The sequence below is a fragment of the Brassica oleracea genome, chromosome C3, assembly GCF_000695525.1.
Source record: "Brassica oleracea var. oleracea cultivar TO1000 chromosome C3, BOL, whole genome shotgun sequence".
Classification (NCBI taxonomy): Eukaryota; Viridiplantae; Streptophyta; class Magnoliopsida; order Brassicales; family Brassicaceae; genus Brassica; species Brassica oleracea.
This window is the reverse complement of record NC_027750.1, coordinates 63289030-63296495: the sequence shown is the minus strand read 5'-3', so window position 1 is coordinate 63296495 and position 7466 is coordinate 63289030.

Genomic DNA, 7466 nt, shown 5'->3' with positions numbered 1-7466 from the left:
AAAGACTTGGGATTGGTAGATGTAATTCTCGGGGTTAAAGTTATAAGAAACTCAAACGGAATTATCTTAACCCAATCTCATTATGCTGAAACTATATTAGAGAAATTTAAAAATTACTCTAAAAGTACGGCAAAAACTCCTTTAGATCCCAAAATGCACTTGACAAAGAATTCAGGTGAAGCGGTGTCACAAAACAAGTATGCACGTGTGATCGGAAGTCTCGTGTACTTGACTAATTGTACGAGACCAGATCTAGCGCATGCAGTAAACGTACTTAGTCGATATACAAGTAATCCAGGTCATACACACTGGAAAGCTATAACGAGAGTACTTAATTACTTGCGCTACACCAAAGATTTTGGGCTTCACTATGGTAAAGAACCAGCAGTTTTAGAAGGATACAGTGATGCTAACTGGATATCAGATTCTAAAAACTCAAAATCCACAAGTGGATATGTCTTTACACTAGGAGCAGCAGCAATATCATGGAAATCTACCAAACAAACAGTGTTAGCCAGATCTACCATGGAATCTGAGTTCATAGCCTTAGACAAAGCAGCAGAAGAAGCTGAATGGCTTAGAAATTTTTTTGGAAGATATTCCTATGTGGGAGAAACCTGTGCCAGCTATACGCATACACTGTGATAGTCAATCAGCTATAGCTCGGGCTCAGAATAATCTCTACAATGGTAAATCTCGTCACATCAGAAGACGACATAAAACCATTAGACAACTTTTCTCAACTGGTGTAATCACAATAGACTACATCAAATCGGCTGACAACCTAGCGGATCTATTTGCTAAAGGTTTGCCACGAGATGTTGTTGCTAAATCATCAAAAGTTTAAAGCCTGTAGCGAATGAGGATGCTTGACTGCAACCCTACCTATCATGACTGGAGATCCCATGACGTAGGTTCAAAGGGAAAACAAAATCAAACATAATCTAACCAAAGCACTTGAGACAAAGTAGTCTCTTCCCAGCTCCTAAGATGATAAAAGTGCTAAAGAATGTGAGAAGGATAAGCATAAGCTTTTACTGATTCCATAGCTTCTAAAGCGGAGTATTACTCAATACTTTTCATGGTCAATCACCTAATGAGTGTGAAATGGGACCGTTTCTAGGAGAATGAATGCAAGGCTATATTCTTTAAGTTCACTCATGAAAATCAGGAATAGTCCAGGGCCAAAATGAACACAATAGAGAACTAAGTTCTACGAGAAAATGAAGTTGTGTTATGCATGTTGTCTCGGTCTACATAAAACACCGGTTGGTTCAAGACATCATGTTCACCTTCTGGTAAAGTAGACCCGACATATATTGACTATGAGTGGTTCAAGGCTTAAAAATGCCACCAACTCAAACACAGTGAATTTTTCGCAAACACTCTCGATAAGTAGAGGAAGGCTCCCCACGCGCGCGCCGCCGCCGCCCGGCCGGCTAGGCTCGGCGTGGGCGTGGGCTAGGCTCGGCGTGGGCGTGGGCTTGGGCTTGGGCTTGGGTCTTGGGTCTTGGTAGAGGGCCTCCGGCCCAATAAGATTCTTTTTGGACCAAGTTAAGCTCAACGTTTTTGCCATTTCATTTCCAAAAAACAGCATAACATTTGTGTATAAACGACATGTAGTTTGTCTAAAAACGACACGAAGTTTATCTGTTCGAAATGGATCAGAACCGAGTCAACAAGAGAGAAACTTGCGGAGAAAGTTGCTCAACGTTCCACTACGAGATCCTTAAGAGATTTTCGGAAAACGTTGGCAACAGTTTCGAAAAACCGCTCCTCGTCTCCTCTTTATATATCGACTCTCTTCTCTCTTCATTTCTCAATTTTTTCCGTATCAAAAACCAACAGCAAAAATCCCTTAGCGTAAGTCTATAGTTCGAGAGTGTTTCGTAGATTTATAGTTCGATAGGGCGATTCACGAGTGAAGCGTGATCGTCTGTCATGGTTGTATCCTGAGACTCGATATTCGTACAGTACCGTTTCACTAACGGAGCGAATATTTAGAGTTAAGGAAAGAAATTATATCTTGACTCCATGTTCATTTACGAATACGATTTCTTATCGTTCTTGTATTCGCTCTTTACGATCGTTTATTTCCTTAACATATCGCTTTTATTATTTCGTTTATTCAGTCTGGTTATCCGGCTTCTACAGGAAATGCAGTGTACACTCAAGACATTGGAGATCTCGCCATCTTCCTCTCAAAGTCTGAACCTTTTTGTGTCCGTGCTAGCTCTTTTCCTGGGGTGATTCCTAACCAAGTCAATATCTTGGATGTCAGGGAGGTGGCATTTTTCAAGCTTACTGATTCTTCCATAATAAGTTATACTCACAGAATCACGTCCCCTTACTTTTTTCCACCTCAAAATATAGAATATTAAGTTTGGGATTTGAGTCGAGTCTAGTAGAGTCTGTCTTTTCTTTAAAATCTTTCAACCATCAAAATAAATATGTCTTAGTATATGCTCTGTGAGAGAATAGAGTTCCAATTAATATCTCAATAACTTACAACACGTGTTTTGTTCTTCAAGAAACTCTTTACAAGAACTCAAAAGCGAAGAAGAAAATCTCATTGCCACGCATCTGTTCACGTGTTCCACTATCCTCAAAACTGATTCTTTTTTCCACACCGGCACGTACATGGCCTTTGACCACCATGCCATTGAAAATGCTCGTACCTCGATGTAGTAATGAGGTTATATGTTATCTTAGGTCATCTGCTCTCAAGATTGGTTCTTTCCCCTGGCAAGAACAGAGTGGTACTTCTGATGGATGTGCTTTCATCTGAAAATATGAAAAAACTCATGGAAGCATCTTTTCTGGTATTCTCTTATCATTCATACAACACTACCAATAGGAGCTGATCCACTATGTTTTGAGACTGAGTGTTGATATTAATTGAAAACAAGCAGAATCTTTGTGGAATAAACATTATCCTGTTCCAGGCTTCCAGCCTTGTTCTAGGAAATCTGAGTGGCATTAGTTTTCTCTCTTTTCGAATTAAGAACTGACTAGAAAAGTGTGTCTTGCTTATTCTTATGCTGAGCTGTTGCCTCTGCTTATCAGGTTTGAGACGGACCTTAGCAAAGAAGTACATGCCATTAAAGTTATTGATCTGGAAGAACCGTAAGTATTTTGTGTTTCTATATGTTTTTTACTCGGTGTCAAATATGTAGTCATCACTTCGCTTTTGGATTTATTATGTTTTGCTATCTAATAAATTTGAATATTTGTGTCAACAATCTTGTATAAAGCTACTTTTTGCGATTCTCGAAGGTATTAATTGATATATTGTCTGTAAACCACAATGATCAACTAGACCTTTTACTTCATAAGACAGAGAAGACGAGATTGAAGATATACAGAAGCTATTTCTTGGATTAAGGTAATTTTTTTGGTAATTATTAGCAAATATTGTCAATTATTAGCTATGCAAGATTGTGGTTCACTTTGTCTTATTAACCCCACGAAATTTCTGCGACATTTCCCATACATTACTGAATACTATGGTTCTTACCTCCACCAGACCAAGCTATGGATCGTCATGGCTGGTGGCTCAGTTGCTGACATTCCACTTCTTCGCTGAGTTTAGAAATATAATTGTTTATATGGTGTGCAGCCCCGTCTTAAACTATTTTATAGCCTTGGGCGAAACTTGGAATATGAACCATTTTATAAAAGTTTCTTCAACTTTTCTTCATTCCATTGCCTTGACCGTGATCAATTCTTCGACGAGTATCGTGTCCACTCTTTTTTCATGACCTGAAACAATTAAAAAAGGAGGTATCATTTCTTTAAAAACGAAAAGACAATCACGTAAAACTTTTTTTCTAGTTTCAGTTGATGCAAAATCATTAATAATTGATTCAAAATTCATACTCTCTAAGACTTATTTTTCTATGCATAAAATTGCTAAACCATTCAGCCTTTCTTGAGATATTGATGATCTCAAATAATTATTCAACAATTTTAGCTTAGAAAAAATTATTTCAGCTGATGCAACTGTCACATGTGTGGTTAGTAAAATTTATAGTTTTTACCAACTCAAGAACCTGAATAGATGTTATTGATTCATCGGACAAACTCACCTGCAACATTCTTGACTCAAAAAAAAAAAAAATCGTCTGACGAATCGTCATGAGAGAATGTTTTATAAAAATTGGTGCAATCTTCTCTTAATTCAACAACATCAAGTGATTTTAGCTTCATTGAATTATATAAAAACCCAAAAACATTTCAAATGTTCTCATTTGTTCAAATCCATTATTCAACGAAATAATTGTCATATCCACAACAATAAGAAAATAATTGTTTTTAAAATCATCTTCGACTGTTTGAATTACTTCATTATAATTAGTTTCATCAAATTGTTTTTCTTTTTCTAAAACAGACGCTTTTGGGAAATATATATAGCATCAATATCCATATCTCATGAGCAAGATCTTAGCCATGTTCATACTAGACCTAAATCCATCATTTCTATATTTCTCATCATGAGATTCCACATTTGTTTTTGCTCTAGAACTCTCAGTATTTATATTTTTTTTGTAACAAACTTATCAAAAGCTCCCCTCTGAAGTTCTACAAATTGTTCATAAAGTTTTTTTTTTCTTTTTCTCTTATCATTTCCACACAACACCATATCTTTAAAATTTAAAAGAACAATATCACCTGGAATTGATATGTCCAAAATAGGCCTAGTCCAAAATACTCAACAGATGCCAACAAAAATTATGTAACTGCAACAAAAATATCAGAAAGAGTTATAATATAAAAATCTGAAACAATAAACTAAGAAAATAAAAGATATTGATATAATCAATTAAACAACCCTCTATTTTGAAAAGGGATCTCACTAACCGATCAGTGAATAGAATATATATTTTGGTTTATGATTTGTGTTTTTCGCTGGATTCAAGACTCAAGAGCTTCTCTTTTACCGTCAGCAGTAAGATTAGAAAATAAGAAGCATACAGATCTTTTTCTAGTTTATTATTTTTGTAGGTTAATTAGGTTTAGGTGAGTATGGGCTTTTTATTATAGGTTTACTAAACTATTTGATCTTTTAATTAATTGATGTGATCCTTTTACAATTAGTAAAGTTACGCTAAAATATATTTTTGGACCCAAGATCCCAGAGCCATTGCCCCCACTTGCCATACTCCAAAGCCGGGACTGATATGGTGATGCACACATCTATGTGGAGTTCTTATTAAGACATATATATATATATATATATATATATATATATATTAGCTAATCATAAGTCATAACTGACAATTAATATATTTTCAAATATCATGGTGAATATTTCAACAGTTAGACTACTATAGTTTACTTTCTTGTAATTCAATTAACAACACTCAATTTGTTTACAAAAAATACAGTTAAAACATAATATCTACATAAAATGTATGATACACCAATGTGTAAAATATATTCAGATGGATTACTCACAGGATATAATCAATTTATTTCATAATTTTATTATAGTAACAATATTTATGTTGTATTCAATAATATTCATTATTCATTAAATATCAAATATAAAATAGACAATTTTACAAGTACAAATCAGAATTAACATAACCTTACCATCATAACAGCAAATATCATAATCATAAAGTAATTATTTTGGTCATAGTGATATCATTATCATCATAATATTTTCAGCATTACCAACATTCTTTTATGATCATCATAACCATCATCATCCTACCATGTTCAACACATTTTTCTTCATAACATGATTTAATTGCTGCTTATTTTGAATAACTACCAAATGTAGAACGAACTATGTCAACTAAACATTCAACATTAACCAATAAGATAATGTCTATTCAAATACACCAATCAAAACACTTGTGATCATATCAAACTATCAATAACTATTATGCAAACTATATTTTAATGCATTTTGCAAATGTAAAAACATGATTTGATAAATTTTACAAATCTGAAGTTAGATTAATCGTCGGTAAGATCTCTTGATAGATTAGTTGAATTTTGGTCTAAACATCTTGGGTTAACAAAATAAAAATCATCGTAATTTCACATTTATCCATTATAAATAAAATTATACATTGTCCTGCAAAAAAATGTGATATTGTTGTTTTCTACCGAAACAATTATCTCAGTTCTCGTGATAATAAGAATATAATATTGTTCATAAAGATACATGTCCACAGCGATAATTCATTAATTTCAGGAAACTATTTCCAAAACATGTATGTGTATACATACACATTTCGAATAAGAGAACAACAGTGCACTAAACTCGACCAAAATTTCAAGACAAAGGCCTAGCTAGGCATTAGCTAGAGATCACAAAATCATATCATTAAAAACTCATGCTGGATAATCGTTTATACTTCTCTTTAGTTTAGAGTCTTTGTTTAGCATTTGATGAAGCTCATATGAATTAACAATTTGGAAATTAGGAGAAAAATAACTTTGTGTATTTTATATTTAAGCTAAATTTAAAATTTAAAAAGAGTTGTAAAGTAAAATTTTGAAATCATTTTCATTGCTTTATTTTATTTTGAATGAGATATGCCCATCATAGTTATAGGATTTTTATTGAATCTGTGAAATGTATTCGATTTAAATAGTTTGTGCATTTAATTGACCAATTATATATATATATATATATATATATATATATATATATATATACAGGTTGTTTTGTGAAAACATAACAATTCAAAGGGATACATATAATTGAGGAGTAAAGAAATCATCTCTATAATAAATCATAATCTATTTTTAAGTCATTGATAGATGATATCCTAATATCTATATATATAAAGTAGACATTTCTCTTTTTTCATAAAGCCACATAAGCAAGTATTGCACCAAAAACTGACACATCATCATTTATTTCATAATTTTATATAAAACTTCATATTTTTTTAATTTTCTTATTATTTGACCTTATATCATCTCTTAATTATATCTCTTTTTGTGATAATAAATCATCATCCACAAATAAACCATATCATTTAATACTTAAATCATAAATCTAAATCTACATATAAATATTTTTTTTTTAAATGAGATGTCATTTTTTTAATAATTTAGATATATAAACACAATACTGTTTCTAACTTATTTTACTAAAAAAAATTTAATTTGGTATAATAATATATTATACATATACAACAAAAAATCATGATGGTTCATAATTTCTAGTAAGCTTTTATTTTTATACATATGTTGTGGATGAAGATGTTCTTACTATACCCCTGATTAGGCCTGGGACGGATCGGATATCCGGGCAATTTTAAGGTATCCGGATCCGGATCCTTATCCGACGGATCCATAATTTTACTATCCTTATCCGGATCCGGGGTTCTCGGATATCCGGGTGTCGGATATCCTCCTAAAAATTGTAATATCCGGCGGATATCCGGATCCGGATTTGGATCCTTAAAATAAATAAAAAATAATATTAATATATATATATA